The sequence below is a fragment of the Dermochelys coriacea genome, chromosome 8 (assembly GCF_009764565.3).
Source record: "Dermochelys coriacea isolate rDerCor1 chromosome 8, rDerCor1.pri.v4, whole genome shotgun sequence".
Classification (NCBI taxonomy): domain Eukaryota; kingdom Metazoa; phylum Chordata; order Testudines; family Dermochelyidae; genus Dermochelys; species Dermochelys coriacea.
In genome coordinates this window covers 46,687,306-46,708,951 of record NC_050075.1, presented here as the reverse complement: position 1 = coordinate 46,708,951, position 21,646 = coordinate 46,687,306, and the positions used below count along the sequence as shown (strand labels likewise).

General features: G+C 45.5%; 1 long non-coding RNA gene across 1 annotated transcript; it reads left to right on the top strand.

The window, feature by feature from the left end:
• The first annotated feature begins 4,954 nt into the window (after positions 1-4,954).
• Positions 4,955-21,367, top strand: LOC122455540. Its single transcript, XR_006273780.1, has 3 exons — positions 4,955-5,152; positions 10,431-10,436; positions 21,358-21,367. It is a non-coding gene; the product is annotated as an uncharacterized LOC122455540 (long non-coding RNA).
• The last annotated feature ends 279 nt before the right edge of the window (positions 21,368-21,646 follow it).

Below are 21,646 nucleotides of genomic sequence, written 5' to 3'. Positions count from 1 at the left end.
GTGTGTATATACACAACTCCTCACAAACTTTCTGTACATGCATCTCACAAGGCCTATGTTGACTAGTCTGAGCGGGCTTTCCGCAGAGATGTTACATGACGCTCTTTTGGTGAAACCAGAGGATCCCAGAGTCCCTGTACCAGTTGACATTAAGAGATCTGGGGGTCACACCCCGTCAGTCAGAGCATATTAAATACAGGTCTGCTGCTCTGTAGTCATACAATGTGGTGATAACATTCATTACCCCTGCATCCAGGACTTAAGTGAATTTTAACCCAAAACAGCCAAAATCTATCACTTTGGCAAAGCAGGTCTGTCTGCTGATCATCTAGGCGAAGTAGGTGTGTCTCTGCAAATAGCCTGACCCTGAGGTCTTTCCTCCCAGTTTATCAATAGACAGCAGGTGAGAGCCCTTTCAGACTGTTGGCTCACACCAACATTAAGTACTGCTGTTTTCCACTCTCCATCTGCACTTTAATCCATGTTAATTCTTGTTCCAGTCCTATCAATTGGTTGATAATTCTCTGCCGGGAGGTGCTTATGTCCTCCAGCTCTTTAGATTTTTTGCTGATCCCATAAGCTCTGAAAATGGTCGAAGGCTTTCAGCTCTTTCAATTCCTTTTCCAATCGGCCATTGGTCCTCATTTACCTTACAGTGCTGTTCCACTCTTCCCTGCATCAGGGCTTGGAAACCCAGCCAGTCCTTCCCCAAGATCACTGGCCGTGGCAGATTCTTGACTACCCCAGCATGTAGCTGAGTTCTCTGGCCTTGGACTCCCAGCTCAGCCTCTGCTATGGGGCAGACGTGTATCTCCTCATCAGGAACAGTGCTATGCAGGCCACCCAAGTGCATTCTTCCCACCCTGCTGCTCTAATGATTATCTTGAAGGTATTGAGGAAGGCCACACCATGCCAAGAACAACCCAGCTCAAGCTCCCCTGTCCATCACTAACTACTGTAAGATAATTTGTGATAAGCCTAGGGGGGAGTTACTACACAAAGCATTCTGAGGCACCCAAGTTTGCATGGCAGGGGTGACGCAGGCCCCCAGAAGTCTCGATTGTGCCATAGTATGTCACAGAGTGGGTTGGGGTAGGTGTTCCTACCTGATGATGTTGAATCTGTTTAAAAGGGGCAATAGGGTATGTTTCCCCAGGCTCACCCTGAAGGGGTTAATGGAGGTCAGAAGGGCCAATTAAACTATTAGTCTGCAAACTGGGGAAATTAAGGCTGAGAGGAAAGCCCCAATTAGGGGAAGCTCACCTATGCAGGAACAAGTGGGGTTTCTATAAAATCAGGGAGCTGATAGCAGAATAGGGAAGCAGTTTTCAGTGACTCTCTGAGGGAAGGGAAGTGTGTTTGGGGCTCAAGAAATTAGTCCTCAGTTACTCCCTGGGAGGTGGGAGTTTGGGTTGGCAAAGCTTGGGGGGGCGGGAGTGTGCTGGAAAGGCTAGGAGAAAAGGCAGAAAGATTCAGGGTGATGCAGACCTTGGATGCTGATTAGAGGGTTCCCCTACTAGCCACTGGGGAAGTGAGGCAGTGAACGAAAAAACTGTCTACAGCTGCTGATGAAGAAAGACTTTGATTCCCTGGAAGGGGGAAACACAGTTACCTGACTGGAGGGCCAAGTCACGAAGAAGAAGCATCCTGACTGGGACGGACAGCACAGGAGCAGGGCATGCAGTGAGCAGCAGAAAGAGCTTTAGGACCTGGAAATTGTTAATTTCCACAGAGCAGCCAGGAGGGAGGTGCCACCTACGGTGAGTGGACTCTGTGACGAATGGGCTCAGATGCCACTTCTGACCATCAAGTCCCACTTCTTTAGTACCTAACATTTATCATACTTCCACAGGGGTGAAAGTAACATTCAACATTTACCGGTACAGGGGCGGGCACCTTGTGCGGAAATGGCAGGGCTGGGGGGTCCGCGTCCCCCAGCTGCACTGCCTTATCCGCACTGCCCAGGGCTCCAGCGGTGATTTAAAGGGCCTGGGGCTCTGGTGCTTTAACGCTGGCCAAGTGCGGGCCGGTACCGGTAGCCACTTTTTACTGGTACGCCGTACTGGCCCATACCAGCTTACTTTCACCCCTGCACTTCCAAGGATACACTTGTCTTTAAGGCACTGTTAAGATTAGAAAAGCCATCCCGCTGTTTTATCCACAAATAAGATCTACCTAGGAAGTAAAGACAATAGGAAAATAGTTCCCATCATGTGAGTCACCTTAAGGACCCACAGATCAGCCACTGTCAGGAGTTCCTCTACCTGAGAATAGAAACTAAAATGGCTAAATGAGTATTGTTATCTATCTAGGCGAGAATCTATGCTGCAATTTAAAAGCTGTGGCAGCGCATCTCAGAGCCCAGGTCTACAGATTCGGGCTCATGCTATGGCACTAAAAACAGCAGTGTAGACATTGCTGCTCAGCATCTGAAACCCATCTCCCTTCCTGGATTTCAGAGCCTGCGATCCAGCCCAAGCCCAATGTCTGAGCAGCTGTTTTCAGTGGTGTAGCCAGAGTGTGGATCTACAGACTCAGACATTTCCTGTTGTGGGTTTTAAACTAGTGTAAGTATATCCCAAGTTAGCAAGCAAGGGTGACGCCCTGCTTTCCTATCAGGGCCAGCTCCAGGCACCAGTGAAGGAAGCAGGTGCTTGGGACGGCCAATAGAAAGGGGCGGCACTCCGTCCGTCATCAGGGCGGCATGTCTGGGTCTTCGGCGGCACTTCGGCGGCAGCTCAACCAGGCTTGGTTTGTTTTTTTTACCCTTTGCCGCTTGGGGTGGCAAAAACACTGGAACTGGCCCTGTTTCCTATGCAAAATAGCCCATTCTGTAACCTGCGTAGAGGGGAGGTAAATTGAGTTTTTACCAATTGTATTCTACAGAAGACATTTATCTGACTAGCACAGATCATTAATTCATATCTCCCCCGAGAGACTACTGCTGGATTTTCTCAGGAACCCTCTAAAGATTAAAAAGTGGAAGTCATAATATAATTTGCTTTTTTTTCTTAGGAATCCAGCACCAGTCTTTACCATACAACAGTTACTTACGCACGCACATGACTTGCAGTTTGAAATTTCTTTTAATTGAATAACACTCCAAAGGTGGACCATTACAATATGCTCTAGCTAGATTAACATCACTAAATAAAGAGTTGTTGTTTTTCCCTTAAAACAAACAATATAACACAGGGCCTAATATACATATTTAAATCTCACAAAATAAGTACAGGATTGGGACTTCTGACAATGAGATCTTCTGCTTTCACCTATCTTCACCCTTGGTATTGGCAATAAAACATTGAGTTGTACAGCATAACCAATTATTTCACTGTCCACAATATAGAGTACATACTCAACTTCAAATATGAGAAATTTTCAATGACTGTGGCTGTTAAGCTGGTACAGTGCCTTTGGCTTACTGAGTTTTAATAAAACTCACAAAAAGATGTTTGGCCTCGCTCCAGTCGATGATTCTTCCTCTTATGGTGTTTTCCCACTCTCCCTCCCACTGACTTCTGTAAAATTAAAGGTATTGAGATCCAGTCCACAGATCCAGTCTGGGTTACTCCTGGCAGCTCTACCTTATCCCTGCAGGGCTGGATCTGAGTCGGAGTGGTGCTCAATACAGCCACCACACCAGTTTTGGACCCCAACAGAACCCCGTATTGACTAGTCAGGAGCATCCAGCTTCTAACTAAGGGGGAATGTGCCCATGGAGGAGTGTCTGCCCTTAATGAAGCCTTTCTCACCAACTTTAAAACAGCTATTGTGCATGGTTAACAACTTCCTGCACTGCCTCCAGTGTGCTAAAATAGCAGCTACTTGTTTGCAGTCACCATACTGCCACCTTCTAATATCAGCCCCATAGCAGTGGTTTTAAACCTGTGGTCCACGGACCCCTGGGGTTCCCCAGACTAAGATTTCCAAAGGGGTCTCCACCTGCATTTGAAACTTTTTAGGAGCCTGAAAATGAAAAGTTGACCTGGAAGAAGTAGAAACATCAGCTATAATTAGAGCAATAAGGCTTTTGCCTGAGCACCGGACAAAAAGAAAAGGCACGTTGCAATTGCACATTGTGAGTGGATCAAGAGATGAGTGGGCAAGCTGCAAGTTAGTCAAACTAGAAATCACTGGCTGTAAGATGGGAAGTCAAATGGGGCAAACTATCTTTTACCCCTAGAAATGCAAACCACATATTCACTCCAAATTATAAACTGTAATTTTTCATTGCAAATTAGAATCTGCACATTTGTTTGCCTTGAGTCACATATACTGCTTTCTGTACATGGATAATCTCTCTTGTCCAATTATTAGTCCTGAATAACATGAAATGTTTGTGTACAATCAAAGAATGTATTCAGTATGTCCTCCAGATTTAGAAGATTGTAAGGAATTTTGAGGCTTTTCATTGTAAATAACTCTTGCCCTCTAGATGTAGTAGGAATTGTCTGGCACAAGGAAGGAGAAATGTAGAAAGCGATCCCAAAGTTATACCCTGGTTTATATTAGGAAAAATCCCTTTAAGGGGGGATCCCAACCATAGGTGCCGACTTTCCCTCTTTCCCGTTGTTGCTCGACCCCCTCTGACCCCTGCCCTGCCCTCACTCCACCCTTTCCATGAGGTCCCACTCCTGCCCCACCCCCATGCCAACCCCTTCCCCAAAGACCCCACCCCAACTCCACTCCCTCCCTGCCCCTATTCCAACTCTTTCCCCAGATCCATGCCCCAGCCCCGCCTCCTCCCCTGAGCATGCCACATTCCTGCTTCTCTCCCCCATTTGTTATGCAGCAACGCTGTCTACTAGATGCTGATGGAAGCTGAAATCTGAGTACTCATTCAGCATGTGTCCAGTTCTCCAGTGAGCACTGAAGTTAGAGTATATAAAACAGAGGTCACCAGGTGCAAGTGGAGAGTTGACTGTACCCAACAAGCAGTGGCACGTGATGTTATCTGATTAAAATATGACCATGTAGATCATTGTTGCTACCACTGTTATATCATTACTACAGATCTAGTACAAAGTATGTCAAATAAGGGTCCATGGAAAAGTTATGATTTGCTGAATATGATTATGCTATTTGTATGCATATTTCATGTTTGTATCTGAAGTTATAAATATTAACTATGTACCTGTATTTCAAATGTGTTTGCTTCTGGGTAGCACCCACAAGGTATTTACCCAACACGTTGTGAAGGAACTATTCAAGTTGAATGGCCCATAAAAGAACACTTGACTCACAATGGACCATGGGGTCCACCTATCTACACTTAATGGACTTTCCTGTGAATGTTCTAACTGAAGTATGGGTGATGGCTTTTACTATGACTAAGAGAAGCATGCATGGACCTGTGACTCGCCCACGTGATTCCAAACACCATCTTGTTGTTAGTTACCTGTAATTTTCCACAGTGAGAATAATGGGTTCCCCTTCACTTGGCAGAAGCCAAAAAAAGCCCTGGAAACATCTCCATTTTGCCTCTTTCGTGCTCAAACCCCTTGACTATGGACTTATACAAATGGGAGCATTCTAACCAAGGGACGGAGGGCCTTCCAACGATTTGGAAGTAACCATAGACTTAAGCCAGCAGTTTATTCCATCACGGCTACAAGGCTGATTCAAGAACTTTGCATTTATTGTATATATTTGATTCCTTTAACAAATTTTAACTCTTGCCTTTTTTTTCTTTTTATAAATAAACCTTTAGATACTAAAGGATTGACAACTGCATGATTATTGGGTAAGATCTGAGTTATATATTGACGTGGGTATGCGGCTGGTCCTTTGGGATCAGAACAACACTTCGTTTGATTAAACTGGTTTTAAATAATTATTCATAATTGAGTCTAGTGTCTCAGTGTTGTATCCAAGACTGGAATTCTTAAGAAGACTGCATTTCTGACTTGTTGTTAGCCAGTGCGGTGAGACAGATGTTTACTTTTGTTGCTGGTTTGATATATCTCATGGAAGAATAACCACCAGTTTTGGGGTGTGTCAGCAGCTTGTCCTGAATTTGGTATTCTCAGTTGTGACCCACTGAGGCATGGTGACATAAGTCAAGGGTGACTGACACCTGGACCAGCCACGTGGAAAGGATAAGAAGTGTTGAGATTTGGTTTCAGTGATTGTATTTCCCTTTCTGTTGCTTAATAGAAATAACTAAATTATCTTAAGTCTGCACTGTGTAGTGAGACATCAAAGAACTATATTTTAAATTTTAACTCTAAGTCCAGATAAATTGGCATAAGAAATCCATTCATACAGTAGTAACCACATTCTTAAAAGTCCCTTAAAGATACGTGCATTCTTAGTGTGCTTAAATGCTAGTTACAAAAGAATTAAAAATTAACTATCGTAAGTAAATGTAACTTGGCAATTTGCATTTTTCTTTGGCATAACTGCTGAACCTCCACTCTAGACTGTGATAATTTCTTGCAGAACTGTAGTGTGTGTGTGTGTGTGGTATACATCTAGAACATTGGTTGTGTCTACACTCGAGTGGTGAACTGTTAATTGTGCACTAATTAATCACCAGTGTGGTTCTGGGTGAATTAATAAATGGTTGCTTAAGAATAAGCAAATGAACAATGTTTCTCAAATCATGACAAGTTAAGTTGACCTGAAAAGCATCCAGCATGAAAATTACCAAGTTAATGCTCCTGGACTCAGGGTTTCCTATTAGATTCCATTCAGTATTAGCTGTAACCCTTACCCAATTGACAAACCAACTTTGCTAGATTTCAGCTTTTAAATCTAACTGGCACCTCAGTAAAATCATAAAAACTGACCACCCAACCCCCCGCCCCCCTTCATGCTTAATCAACCAGCAACATAGCCTGTCAGAATGTCTTGAATATTGAAATAAATATTTTAGTTTTTGTTTCTTTTAATTTCAATCTGCTTAATGTGTATTTACTGTGTTGGTTTTTTGTTTTGCTTTGGGTTGTGTTTTTTTTTTTTTTTTTTTTGGCCAACTGTACTCTTAGCCCTTTTCCTTGCACAAGCCTTGCATATACTGGCCTTATCTGCTTTGGAGCAATATCCCCAGGGCAGAAGAGTGGCTGGAACAATTGTTTATTTTAACAATCAACTCGGTTACTTAGAGGGTCCAAGTGGCTTTCTCTTGCCTACAAGAGTGTTCCAGACAGTTTCCATGATTTTAGTAAAAAGAAAAGCAGTACTTGTGGCACCTTAGAGACTAACAAATTTATTAGAGCATAAGCTTTCGTGAGCTACAGCTCACTTCATCGGATGCATTGATTTTAGTGGAGCCAGTCTTAAAATGGGTTAACTTCTTGGAGGCTTTCCTAGTCTAGACAAGCTCAATGTCTCTTTTGCTTGGCTTTTTCAGCTGTTCTTTCCCTACAAAAAGTATAGGGTGATGTAAGACCACAAACACAATTTGTGTAGAGCTAGCAATTGTCAGGGGCTCATGTGCTGCACAGCTCACTGGATCTAGAGTCTGCAGCAAACAAACTCTGCACCAGCAGCATCCTTAGGTTAAAAAGAGAGGGTTTTAATGAACTACATCTGAAAATGACTATTAGTGCAGTAGTCTGGCTTAGAGACCTTTAGTATTAAATTCAATTTGTTTTATAGTGTCCCCAAATTTTTCACTGAGCCACATACTGTTGCACTCATTGTGTTACAGAAGATGTCAGGGGAAAGGTAGTGTCATGAGGTTGGGCTCTCCGAGCTTGCTACATGATCTCAGCCATACACACAATCTCTTTTAGGCAGGCTTCTTGTCCAAACTTAAAAAGTTTCTCTGCTCAGATGTCATTTAGTGTCTTATTCCTCCCCTCCAAGGGGACTCTCTGGCAGTCCGGCTTTCTAGCTCTCTCCCAGCCAGTTCCCTCTCAGTGAGGGTGTCTCTGACCCTTTATAGCCCCAGGTACAGCCTCACCCCATTAATTGGCCCAACTGGCAGCTTCTGTTCTGACACATGGGAGCTGGATCTACATCAGTTGCAGGGCCCATCCCGCTGTGACATACCTCCCTCACCTCTTTCACAGGCAGGCTGTTTCTGCCCCATGGGGGGCTGCTCTCACCTCACCCCCAAACCAAAATACCACATAAGAGTCTACATATAAACTCATGCACAGCACTGTCCCCTCCGTCCTTAAAGCCAGCTTCAAAACTCACCCCCTCCCCAGAGCACAGTCCACCTAACTTCCTCCTTTCCAGGGCTTCAAGGTCTCTGCAAGCAGAGTCTCTAGTTCTCCCTCACATTTGCTGACCAGAGGATTGGTCACCCTCTCTTCCTTTGTGGCCTCATGTTCCACAGCCAGATCCTTTTTTCTCACTGAATCAGCTGTATCTTGCATTCTGCGGCCACTAGTCACTCTGGCAGTTCTCCAGTCTTCATAACGGAACCCATGAAACAGGTGTCTTTCATCTCTCTTCCCAAAGAGGACCACTGCTTTTACCCCTGGCCTCTTATCTGGGCCCAGGCCTACTGGTGAAGTAGTCTCTGGGTCACCACTGTACTTTGATCTGACTCTGCCATCAGTCTCTGGTCCCTGGCTCCTTTCTCTACCTGGAGCCTGGCCAACTTCTTCTCCAGTGTAACTCTTCAGCCGGGTGTAAGGTTGCCAACTTTCTAATTCCAGGAAACCAAATACCCCCTGCTCTGCCTCTTTCCTAAGGCCCCATCCCCTGCTCACTCCCTTCGCCCCTCTCTCCATTCAGACTATACATTATCACAGCTGCAATGGGGCCATTAAAATCCCATTCCTGAAGCCCAAATACAAATCCATAGAGCACAACTACAGAAATGCACACCTGTCCAGATAACTATATAAATAAATCTGTAGAAACTGACTTCTACAACTACATGCAGGTACATGTGTATTCATGTGCAGACATTTAGCATGCACTAACAAATATACTTCCACATTATTTATTATTACAATTATTGTTTAATGCCTAGAGACCCCAACGAAGATCAGGTGGTAGGTGCTGGACATACATATAAAAAGAGAAAGTATGCAATAAAGAGTTTTTAATGTAGCTAGACAAAGGTGGGAAGAAACGTATGGCACATTGGCTCTTCTTCAGTTACTAGTCAACAACATTCACTGTTTAAGAAATAATACATTTCTTTTAGAGTTCCCTTCTCTTTTAAAAACTTATGAAATGAATAAACACATATTTTATGCCATCATATTTTTGGGCGCAAGCCAGCAAAAGGAATAAAAGTCAAAGAGTTAGGCTGCAAATTTTATTCACACAGATATACACCCATGTGGCAATACACGCATCTCCCTATACAAAGACACTTACACACAGTCTCTTACACATATACAGTGCATGCATGCACACACTTGCCTACACAGAGACACTTTTTCAAACGCTTTTCCAGGGGCTACCTAAATCACCCAGCTGGGAAGGGAGGAGAGTGGGCTGGAGGGGTAAAGTGGGGGTGGGGGTGGGGGTGGGGGTGGAGGAGAGAGGATGGGGAGGGAAAGAGGCCAAGGATGAGAGCAGGGTGGAGGTGAGAGGGGGCGGTGAAGGAGAGGGGAGGGGATGGATGGGGATGCAGGGGGAGGCAGAAGGCTACAGTAAATGAGGATGTAGGGGGCACAGGGACATAATGGGATTGCAGCAGTGTATGGAGGCAAATGGGGTGCAGGGATGTGGGGGGGTGAGGGACATGGGGGTGGTGGCTCTAGGAGGTGGAGAGGATGGGTGGGAGAGAGCTATAAGGGGTACAGGGCTGGGATGGGTAGGTGTGGGGGGTGGGATGGGAGAGGGATGTAGTGAGGGAGAAGGGAGCAGGGGCTGGTACGAAGAGGGATGCAATGATGGGAGATGGGGGTGTGGGGGTTTGGGACTGAGAGGGCTTCAGGGATGAGAGTGGGGGGGGTTGGGATGGGGAGGGATGCAGTGATGGGGGAGTGGGGGTGTAGCCCCCTTCCCAGCACTCGGAGACATGAATACAGATACTTTGAACTCCTGGGTGCCGGCAATGGGGTGACCGACAGACTGTGGTTCACCACAGGGTACGCACCGCAGTTCAAACCCAGCCATATGAGGAGTGTGAGGAGAAGAGGGCTGGGCAGCTGCGGAAAAGGCCTGCTGAGCGCTCACGAGTCACACTAGTTCCTCCCCTGCCCTGCCTTAGCCCATGGGAGCTATGCGTGTGGGTGGGTGATGGGGCAGCACCCGGACCACCTCCGCCCCCAGAAGCTCCTAAGGCTAGGAGCTGGACAGGCTGGCTGTTTCCCGACATGGGAGCTGCGTGGCACGGTGGCTGTGCGGTGCCATGAACAGGACACTCAACGGCCCAGTCAGCGGTGCTGACGAGAGCCTCCAGGATCCCTTTTCGACCAGGTGTTTCAGTCCAAAACCAGACACTGGTCTTAGCCAGGTGATGTCAGCAGCAATATCGAGGGGTTCCTCTTAACAATACAAAACAAAAGTGGCTCGTGCACCCACCCAGAAACTATGGAAACTAAACCCCACCACTGTGCACATCTAAGAGGCAATACTTCCCCACTCACAAGTGGTGAGCCTGGCTATAACAAGAAAGCTTTTATTAAGAGAAAGTGGACAGAGTATTAATTTGGGAAAACACCAAAACAATATATGCCAACACGAAATAAAATGCCGGCCCCCTCAGTATCCTAGGCAGTAGTCCTTTGCCTCAGTTTCCCACCTTGCAGTGCAAAAGTGCTTTTTACACATCACTCCCCTTTTCCCTCTGCTACACCCCAGACATGGTGGATTGTCATCGGAATCCCGGGTGTGTTCAGCTGGGTTCTCCTCCTGCCTGGGGGTGGGATGGCTGGGTGATGCCTCTGCTGCTGCTCGCTGCTGCCACCTTTAGTTGCAATGCCGTGTTCTGAGGTTCCAGCCCTTAGTGATTTCATTGGGGAGTGGAGAACCTCCCTGCTGCCACTTCTTCTGCATTGTTTATTGCCGGAGCACTGTCCCCCCAACTGCTGTAAGGCTCAGCCCCGTAGACTGGCTTATCAGTGACTTTAGCTCTGCTGATGGCTGAGCAGAAACGAGGGCTCCCAGTTGAGTCCAATCACCTGCCTTTAAACACTGTACGAGGAGGGTGCAACACAGACTTGCCTTGGCAGGGATATCCGTGTCCAACCACTTTTTCAATATTCCACCGAAGGGGGTTGTGCAAAAGCTACGGTCTAGCTGATTGTGACGGCTATTGTGAGATGTTAGTAGCATTTAGGAGGACATTGGGTTCCAGAATTGTTGGGAGTGAAACCTACCACGTGAGGAGCGGGAGCCAGATCACCGACCCATCAACGTGAGAAGAACAACAAATGCCTGTAGAGACAGCCTTGGTTTACTGGCTGGAGTAAATGCAGGCTGGAGACTTACAAGGACAAAAGGACCCCACAAGTGTTCTTGGAAGAAGGGGCCACTGGCCAGGAAACAATAGTGGAGGATTGTATACAGAAGGTTGGCCCTAGTGGTTTATCCGCTACAGGAGGGGACTATATCAGCTGGGATGTCTCATGAAAAGTGGATCCCACCATAAGAAACTTCTCAAAAATACCCAATTAGACAAAGCATAGGTTGTAGGTTGTCTGATGTTTTTCTTTTACCCGTAACCTGATGTTTCCATATCCTTTTACTTGCTTTTATTTAAATCTTTACCTCACTCTCTGTTAAATAAACTTCAATTCCATTTTACTATAAACCTGACGCAGTGCCTGGTGCTGAGGAGAGTGATGCCTTGTGGTGCAGCCGGTGAACTGGGCTGCATTATCTCCACAGAGACAGCAGCTTGGTGAGCATTGTGGATGCCCAGAAGAGAGGGGACTGGTTGAGTGTAACAAAATGGGGTGTGCTCATTACTAGGTGGCCTTGGAACCCGGAGCAGAGGCTGTGTTGCCAAGCAGCTGGTGGCTGGGGAGAGTTTCACCAGGTGGGCTCACAGGGCTCCCTCCCATGGCCAGCAGGGAGTAGCAACTCACCCCCGGACACTGCAGGTGATGTCCCCCTGCCCCCCCCAAAAAAGTATCACACAGAGTCAGATTGTATCTAAGATCCTTTAAATACAGTCCACACCACCACATAGGAACAACTGTCCTCACCCATCTTGACTGTCTCTTGGATTTAGCCTCACTAGCCCCGTTTGACAAGTGAAATTAAACTTGGGGTGACGGCCTGTGCCACTTCCCAGGGCTGTGGGGCACCTTGACACCATCTGCGCTGCGTTTGAGGGAGTCTTGTCTGTGCCTGCTGTGGGTCAGCTCCCTGAAACCACCATCCTCTGGCAACACAAGTCTGCCAGGCCTTGCGCTCTCCATACAGGCTAGCCAACCCAAGTCCTCCAAGCGTTATCAGGAGTGCCCAGATCCTGATCCACTGAACACTCCCAGAGCTCTCAGATCCTCTGTTCCCAAAGGAATAGCACACACACCAGCTTACAGGATTCAGCTTGGGATCGCTGCTCCATTTAGTCTGCAGTACTTCTAGGTAGAGTGAAAACAATGTTTGTTCTCAAAGAACAGAGATTCAAATAAGTAAGAATATTGGAAACAAATGGTTGCATATAAAAAATCATAATATGCTTGCTAGATCCTTAACTCAGCTCACAAGACATTTCCCTGTCTCCTACAGGCTTGCTTACCCAAGTCCTTCTCCCAGTATTTTCAACCAGACTGGCAAAGATTTCTTTGTAAACTCCAACCCGCTGGTAACTTGTCCTCACAGATTAAATGATACCTGAGGGGTTCTGCTGCACCCCAGATGTACCAGACTAGCCCTTTGATGCTCAACTGAAAATCATGTTCCCTGCTCACTGTTTATCTCTTCCAATTCATTTCCTTCTGAAATCCTTGCAAGCTCTTTCTTAGCATTTGACTCGGAATGCTAATAGACTTCTATTGCAAGAAACACAATGGTCCACCAGGACATTAAGTGTCTCCCACCTCGTGTTTGGAGAATATGCTTCCTTTGAGTAACCTGTCTTTAATGACATGCCCTAGACTAGACAACATAGCTCTTAATATGTATATATACACAACTCCTCACAAAGTTTCTTTACATACAGCTCACAAGTTCTATGTTGATCAGTCTGACACAGGCTTTCAGCAGAGATGTTACATGACATTCTTTTGGTGAAAGCAAGGGATCACATTGCCAGTTGGGTTACACACTTTCAGTCTGGGCATATTAAAACCAGGCCAAGTGCTCTGCAGTCATACAATGAGGTGATAACATTCATTACCCCTGCATCTGGGACTTAAGTGAAATTTAACCCAAAACAGCCAAAATCTATCACTTTAGCAAACCAGGTCTGTCTCCTGATCATCTAGGCGAAGTAGGTGTGTCTCTGCAAATAGCCTGACCCTGAAGTCTTTCCTCCCAGTTTATCAATAGACAGCAGGTGAGAGCTCTTTCAGACTGTTGGCTCACATCAACATTAAGCACTGCTGTATTCCACTCTGCCTGCACTTAACCAATGTTAATTCTTATTCCCATCCTATCAATCAGTTGATTCTCTTCTGCTGGGAGGAGCTTATGTCCTCTAGCTCTTGTTGATACCTTTTAGCTTTTTCCCATAAGCTCTGTAGATGGTTGAGGTCTTTCAGCTCCTTCCATTCCTTTTCCAATTGCCCATTGGTCCTCTCCTGTCTTAGGCAGCTGTTCTACTCTTACCTGCATCAGGGCTTGGAAACCCAGCCAGTCTCTCCCCAAGATCACTGGCCGTGGCAGATTCTTGACTACCCCAGCGTGTAGCTGAGTTCTCTGACCTCGGACTCCCAGATCAACCTCTGCCGTGGGGTAGACATGCATCTCCCCATCAGAAACAGCGCTATGCGGGCCACCCAAGTAGATTCCTCCCATGCTACTGCTCATACCACTATCTTGAAGGTATGAAAGAAGGCCACACCAGGCCAGTGACTAGCCTGCTTGGGCTTCCCTCTCCATCACCAGCTATTTTCCATTGAGGCCATTGGCCCAACCACTTCTGCAGCCCCACCAGCTGCTGGAAGGGGGCCTCTTGCCATGCCGTTGAGTAGAGAATTGTGCCCATTATGGCTCTCCATCAACTGCAGGAACATAGGCTGGCTCTGTAGCTTTGTTACAGCGGTGGCAGGAATAGAAGCAGTCTCCTGCTGCGTGGGCGTCTGCTGCTGCATCATTGCCAATGGGCAGATCACCTCCTCCATCCTCTTAATCCCTTGACCTTGGTGAGGTCAGTCAATATTTTGGCTTTCATGTTCTTTTTCCTTGGCACCAATGATTCTCCTCGGTCTCCCTTTGCATCAGCAGCCGGACGTTATGCCCACATTTGCCACCACATGGCACAAGGCAGGGCTTCTCCTCAGCTTGCTAAGGACTCATGGCCAAGCCTACAGTCTCTTATAGGCAGGTTTACTGCCCAAACTTAAAGGAGCACAAACAGTTCCTCTGCTCACCCTTTACATTCTAGATTTTCACTGTCTCCCTCCCAGGAGACTCTTGCAATCTGGCTTCCCGCAGCTTCCTAGCTCTCTGCCAGTTCCCTCTCCCAGGGCTCTCTGACCCTTTAAAGCCCTGGTTACAGCCCCACCCCTATAGATATCCCAACTGGGTCAATTGTTCTGGGCCTGGGCCTGGCCCAGGGGAGCTGGACCTACATCAGTTACAAGTGCAGGATGTCCTGTGACAAGGAGGCCTTGGCAGCTAGAGACTGTTGGGTTTTTGATGGCTGGACAAGTGTGAGAGGTGGCCTACAATTGTGAGATGATCAAGACATTAAGTCAGAGCAGCTCTCAGCCTAAGAATCAGGGAGCCACAGCTGCAATGGAGAACGTAAAATACATTTCCTGCTAACAGCTATCTGACTGCTGGGAATATCAGGAGCACAGTAATATCCCACACCTCCTCCCACTGCCACCACTTCCCCTGGTAAGAGCTGAGGTACAGAGATGCAGAGGAAACCATTAGCCATTCATCAGACCAAGTTTTATTGGTCCTACAAAACCAGGACAATACTACATATTCTTGCACACCATCCTACTCATACTTCGTCCATTAACTATTTACATCTATATACAGACATCGGTTACAGTCACAATCCAGAGAACTTTAATAATGGAAATATGGGGCCAAATTCTGCTGTTGGTTACATGGGGAAACTTCACTTATTTACTCCATTTGGCCATATCCTCAGCTAGTATAAATAACTTGGCTCCATTGGAAATCAATGGAGCTATGCACATTGACACCAGCTACGGATCTGACCCATTATGGTTCTGTGTAGTATGTGCAGCCCCAGAAAGCAACGGAATACAGCTCTTTGATTGAGATTGTATAACATACAGCAAGAATATCTTACAATTTATGTACTTTAGAGAAAATACATTGCCAAAAAGGCTTAAAATAAGGGCCAAGTGTCAGAAATATTTTAAATTGAGAGGTTTGATCCACTAAAAGGATTTGCTTTTGTTGTGTGATGTAAAACTTGTTAAAGCAACACAGATGCTGTATGTGATCAAGGCTGAAAGCAAGTAGTAAAAGCTAGACAACAGTTCTCTCTTATGCAGCTGTCTGAATCTGACCCAGGTTGATACCCAAAGCTGAGTGTTCAGTGCTGTATGAAGGTCTAAGTGAAATGAATTCTCTCTCCAGTTCCTAATGGTGAATTGTCCCTTTCATAAGAAAGAGGATTGTATAAGTAGCTATAATGGAGACCTGTAGGCCATATGGGCCAATAGTAATGTAGACATCACATACAAACTTTAATTTGCCATATTTAAATAAGTTTGTTAATGGATTTAACAAGTAGTTTGGAAGCAGCTTGGGTCTGAGTTTTGATAGAGTGAAAGAACCTTTCATGCACTTCCCCAATTTTCCAGACAGGGTGACAGTTCTGTAATTTCTAACTGTGGTCATGAGGTTTTGTAGACTTTGAGAAAGTGTGAACATGAAAAGTGTAAATGGGTAGAGAACACTCTTTCTAAGTAACAGGACAATGGGTCATAAGTTATGACCTGGAAAAGTACCAGGCCCTAGTAGTCAAGAAGCCATTTAGGAGCCTTGACTGTTCACCCAAATAAGGAGGGTTAAGATTGTTTTGGTGGAGTCATGACCTGTTATTCCCCTAATATTGCTTGCTTGAGAAAAAATCATGGACTCGTGAACGTGACAAAGAACCAGTACCCTAGGAAGGAGGGTCCTATGAGTGGACCAAAAGTCAGACTGACCTCACTTGATCAGGATTGGATGATGCAGTTGGGGTGCGGAACCTGGGATCTCCTGATTCGGTGAGAAGATTAACAGGGAGGTCTTATGGAATGATACCAGCCTGAGTTTCATCCATAAAAGACCAGATAAACGAGGAAGAAAGTGTGCTCTGCCCGAGGTCACCTGGACTACAGCCAGATGGCTGATACTCCTACTTTCCCTCCCACAGAAAGTAGAGACAAAGACATTGTAGACTGGCCAGTTGACTGGAAGGATGATGCCCTCTAGCATGATGGTACCTCAGCCAGAAGACATCGCCTGGTACCCTAGAATGCAGTTCATGACCAACTCTGAGGTTCCAAAGACCAAGCAAGCTGAAGAGCAGAACCTTTTTCTCTTTTAATTATCTTCTTTTTGTTTCCTTGATGGGATATTTGCATACCTGTGTAGGGATTTGCATACCTGTGTAGGGAAAGTCTTGTCCTAGCCTTTTGTGGGGAGGGGATGCACGTGCGTGTGTGTGTGGTACCAATAATAGCATCTGCACATAAGCCCATATATAAAAAGAAAAGGAGTACTTGTGGCACCTTAGAGACTAACAAATTTATTTGAGCATAAGCTTTCATGAGCTACAGCTCACTTCTGAGCTGTAGCTCATGAAAGCTTATGCTCAAATAAATTTGTTAGTCTCTAAGGTGCCACAAGTACTCCTTTTCTTTTTGCGAATACAGACTAAGACGGCTGCTACTCTAAAGCCCATATATAGGTTGCTAATTGTCATTAACCTAGGTTCTAAGCAAACCTTGCCACAGCTCACTAAAGGTCCAGTTCTTAACCCCTCATTTCCACCAGGGAAAGTATAAGCTGCTAAGTAAGATGCATAAAGATAAAAAGACTAAGTAAGCCATTCAATCATTTGTGATTTGATTACTGATACTGCTCATACAATGGTTTGACAAATTGTTGGTTTCAAATGGTTCTCCTTGTAGCTAACTGATTCTAATTTGTATTATTGTTAACTCCTTGAATTGAGAAGTTTGATTTACATTGTAATTTCAATTGAATTTTCATCTTGTTTAGTACTTCAGGGAAATGTACGAAATTAGTTAACCTTCTAGTTGTTTATGCTCTTGAATAAAAGTTATAAAAATAGCCCAAATTGGTTTTCTCCACTCAAATGACGGTAAGGTAAAAACAACCTTAATTAAAGGGACTTTTTAATTAGATAATAATAAAACATTTGACTCAAGTCCTGAAAACCTTATTAGTATTACAGACCCTTGTTGGCAATCTTGCATAAGGCGATATGAAGAGTGGACACTGATGATGATTGCAGAGAATGAACTACAAGAAATAAAATGCCCCAAAACTTTAAAAGCGCTGAGAAGTTCTCTAGGAGTCTCTTAGTGAGTTCTCAGAAATTGTTCAGCTACTTCCTAGCCGTTGCAGAAAAATACGCCATGGAGTTGGAGGAAGAACAGGAAGAAGCAGGGAAGGAGTTTAAAAGAAAAGTATATCCCAGGTTTGCCTGCCAGGTTCCAAGAGAGGGAAACCCTTTCTTACTGAAGTGGATCACACCAACTGCTGTGTCAGTTCTGTACTGTACCTAAAGCATGAAACTGAAGAGAAAGTAATTGCTTATGCCAGCAAGAACATCCTTGAAGTCGAGAGGAAGTATTTGGATTACAACAGGTTTCAGAGTAGCAGCCGTGTTAGTCTGTATTCGCAAAAAAGAAAAGGAGTACTTGTGGCACTTCCACCAAATGCATCCGATGAAGTGAGCTGTAGCTCATGAAAGCTTATGCTCAAATAAACTTGTTATTCTCTAAGGTGCCACAAGTACTCCTTTTCTTGTTTGGATTATGAGATTGCGGCTGCCTGGGCTGTCCAACTTTTTCAGGGTTATTTTTAAGGGCATCATTTCTAATCTAATCTAATTGCCTTCTATGACGAGATAACTGGCTCTGTGGATGAGGGGAAAGCAGTGGATGTGTTATTCCTTGACTTTAGCTCAGCTTTTGACACAGTCTCCCACAGTATTCTTGCCAGCAAGTTAAAGAAGTATGGGCTGAATGAATGGACTATAAGGTGGATAGAAAGCTGGCTAGATTGTCGGCCTCAATGGGTAGTGATCAATGGCTCCATGTCTATTTGGCAGCCAGTATCAAGTGGAGTGCCCCAAGGGTCGGTCCTCGGGCCGGTTTTGTTCAATATCTTCATTAATGATCTGGAAGATGGTGTGGATTGCACCCTCAGCAAGTTTGCAGATGACACTAAACTGGGAGGAGAGGTAGATACACTGGAGGGTAGGGATAGGATACAGAGGGACCTAGACAAATTAGAGAACTGGACCAAAATAAATCTGATGAGGTTCAACAAGGACAAGTGCAGAGTCCTGCACTTAGGACGGAAGAATCCCATGCACCACTACAGACTAGGGACTGAATGGCTAGGCAGCAGTTCTGCAGAAAAGGACCTAGGGGTTACAGTGGACGAGAAGCTGGATATGAGTCAACAGTGTGCCGTTGTTGCCAAGAAGACCAATGGCATTTTGAGATGTATAAGTAGGGGCACTGCCAGCAGATCAAGGGACGTGATCGTTCCCCTCTATTCGACATTGCTGAGGCCTCATCTGGAGTACTGTGTCCAGTTTTGGGCCCCACACTACAAGAAGGATGTGAAAAAATTGGAAAGCGTCCAGCGGAGGGCAACAAAAATGATTAGGGGACTGGAACACATGAGTTATCAGTAGAGGTTGAGGGAACTGGGATTGTTTAGTCTGCAGAAGAGAAGAATGAGGGGGGATTTGATAGCTGCTTTCAACTACCTGAAAGGGGGTTCCAAAGAGGATGGATCTATACCGTTCTCAGTGGTAGCAAATGACAGAACAAGGAGTAATGGTCTCAAGTTGCACTGGGGGAGGTTTAGGTTGGATATTAGGAAAAAGTTTTTCACTAAGAGGGTGGTGAAACACTGGAATGCATTACCTAGGGAGGTGGTGGAATCTCCTTTCTTAGAAGTTTTTAAGGTCAGGGATGATTTAGTTGGGGATTGGTCCTGCTCTGAGCAGGGGGTTGGGCTAGATGACCTCCTGAGGTCCCTTCCAACCCTCATATTCTATGATTCTATGATTCAGAAAAATTCAGGGGCGAGGGGGCAAAGATGCATCGGCTTCTCCACTTCTGCATCTCCAGTGAGGCTGTAGCTGCTCATGGCAGGTTAGCAGGCCAGGCCCATCCCAGAGGAGAGCTGGGGAAGTGGCAGGTCAGTCCTTTTCAGGGAGGTGGGGATGGAGGGCCATAGATGTGCATCTCTCATTGATTGCTGGTTGAGATCAGAGATTGGGGCCTGGCTTACTCCACACTCAGCTCCAGCCCAAGCTGCAACCACTGATCACTGGCTGGCTGGCAGGGATAGGGGCACTGCACTGACAATGCAACAATTAGGAGCCCCGGCTTTGCAGCCCTGGGAAACCTTTCAGAACCAGCTGGCAAGGAGATATGAAAGTCTGGGGCAGGCAAACCAAGGTCTGGGGGGAGGGTAACTAACCCCCATCCCCATCCCATAGCAAATGATGCCTCTGAATATGTTGGAGGAGAAAGAGTTGTAGTAGAAACCTGCCACTAGCCTATGAGTATTCTGGTTAGTTATAAAATAGAGGGGAAAGGTTTCCAGAAGTTGTATTGGAACCCAGACGTTAGCCCTTAGAGATCCACTTCACCAGAAGCAAGAAACTGCTAGTGGCATAGGGTGAGCTGAAGTTTGATGGCTAATGGCACAGGGGTTAACTGAAGTCCATGGCTGCACAGCAGACCCTCGGAGGAGAGGAAGTGACACCCTCATGTCTGATCTGCCTGCAACGTTGACCAGACACTTCTATTATGATAAGGAATCTATGAAAAATGTCCTATAGCTTATATTGACAGTTGTTCATACCAGTCTGGTGGTAAGCCAATTGTAGGAGTAGGCTTGGTATGGGCGAATCAGGGCACCAGGGCCGGCTCCAGCGTTTTTGCCGCCCCAAGCAACAAAAAAAAAAACAAACCAACTTGCTGCCGAATGGGGAGGCGGAATCCTGCCCACCGAACACAGAGGCGGAGTGAAGGTGCGGCCGCTGAATTCCCGCCACCCACCAAGGGCAGATTGCCACCTCAGAGCCCGACGTCCTGCCGTCCCTTTACATTTGCCCCTGCAAGCATGTGCTTGGTTCGCTGGCGCCTGGAGCCGGCCTTGCAGGGCACAGTCCCTGACACTCAATACACGCTGGGCCGACAGACTAGTCAGCATGCAGAGATGGCTGGAGTTCTGATTCCACTACAGTTTGTTGAAAGTCACTTCCTTAACAGGCTAGTTGTCTGTTCCAGTTCCACCTACATGAGACATTTTTAGCATAATTAGCTGAATGGAAAAAGTGTGACATGAAAAGGGCTCATGGCAAGGAAATTATACACATTTTGTTAATAGAGGTTTAATGCAAGAAGCAAACCTGACAATGTACTGGGAAAGATCATTCTAAGGAGCAGGATCCTGTTGCACAAGGAAATAATCTAGCTGACCAATTGCACAAGCAACTGGCCCTGTAGATTCGGGCTGAAGCTGCCATTCTGATTCTTTACTGGACGAGCTGGTGTCAACTTCTCTTGCAAACACGGCAAAGCTGACTAGAGGATGCACAGACCGTGCTTGGTGGCAGCTTGTTGTAAACTGGGCATCAGAGTCGACCTCCAGGATTCCTTATCTTTCATACGCAACATCTCGATGATGTTGCAAAGTCAAACCCATTCAGTCTTTGCTTTTTCTCTTGACAAACTTTTTACCATCTCTTGTCTTTTTACCATCAGATGAGATAAAATTAACACCGGATATTATATAATTACATTGCTCTAGTGTTGTCAGTTGTTTAATTGTTACTAATAACTTTATAATTAAGTGTTAGACTAACTATTAGTTTAAGAATGAGAAATTAATCATGCAATTTGAAATACTAATGTGTTGTGTTTGAAGTTTATCTTGTGTAAGGATCGTCTGATGTAATAAGAAATTCTCAAAGTAGCCTCCTTATTCCATCAGTGAAGGTAGGGGAAGGAGTAGGACATATAGGCCTATGGTAATATAGACATTAAGTATAAATTTTGCCACATTTTGATAAGTTTATGTTAATAGATTTAACAAGAAGTTTTGAAGCTATTTGACTTTGAGCTGTGATAGAGTGAAACAACTTTTCACAGTTTTCCAGACAGGGTGACAGTTCCGTAATTTGTTACTGTGGTCATGAAGTCTCATAGGCCTTGAGGAAATGTGAATGTGAGATGTGTGAATGGGTAGGGAACAACCTTTCTAAGTAAAAGGACAATGGGTCATAAGTTTATGACCAGGAAAGCATCAGACCCTAACAGTCAAGAAGCCATGCGGAAGAGGTTACTTTGGTAGAGTCATGACCTCCTCTTATTCCCCTAATATTGCTTGCTTGACAAAAACACACGGATTG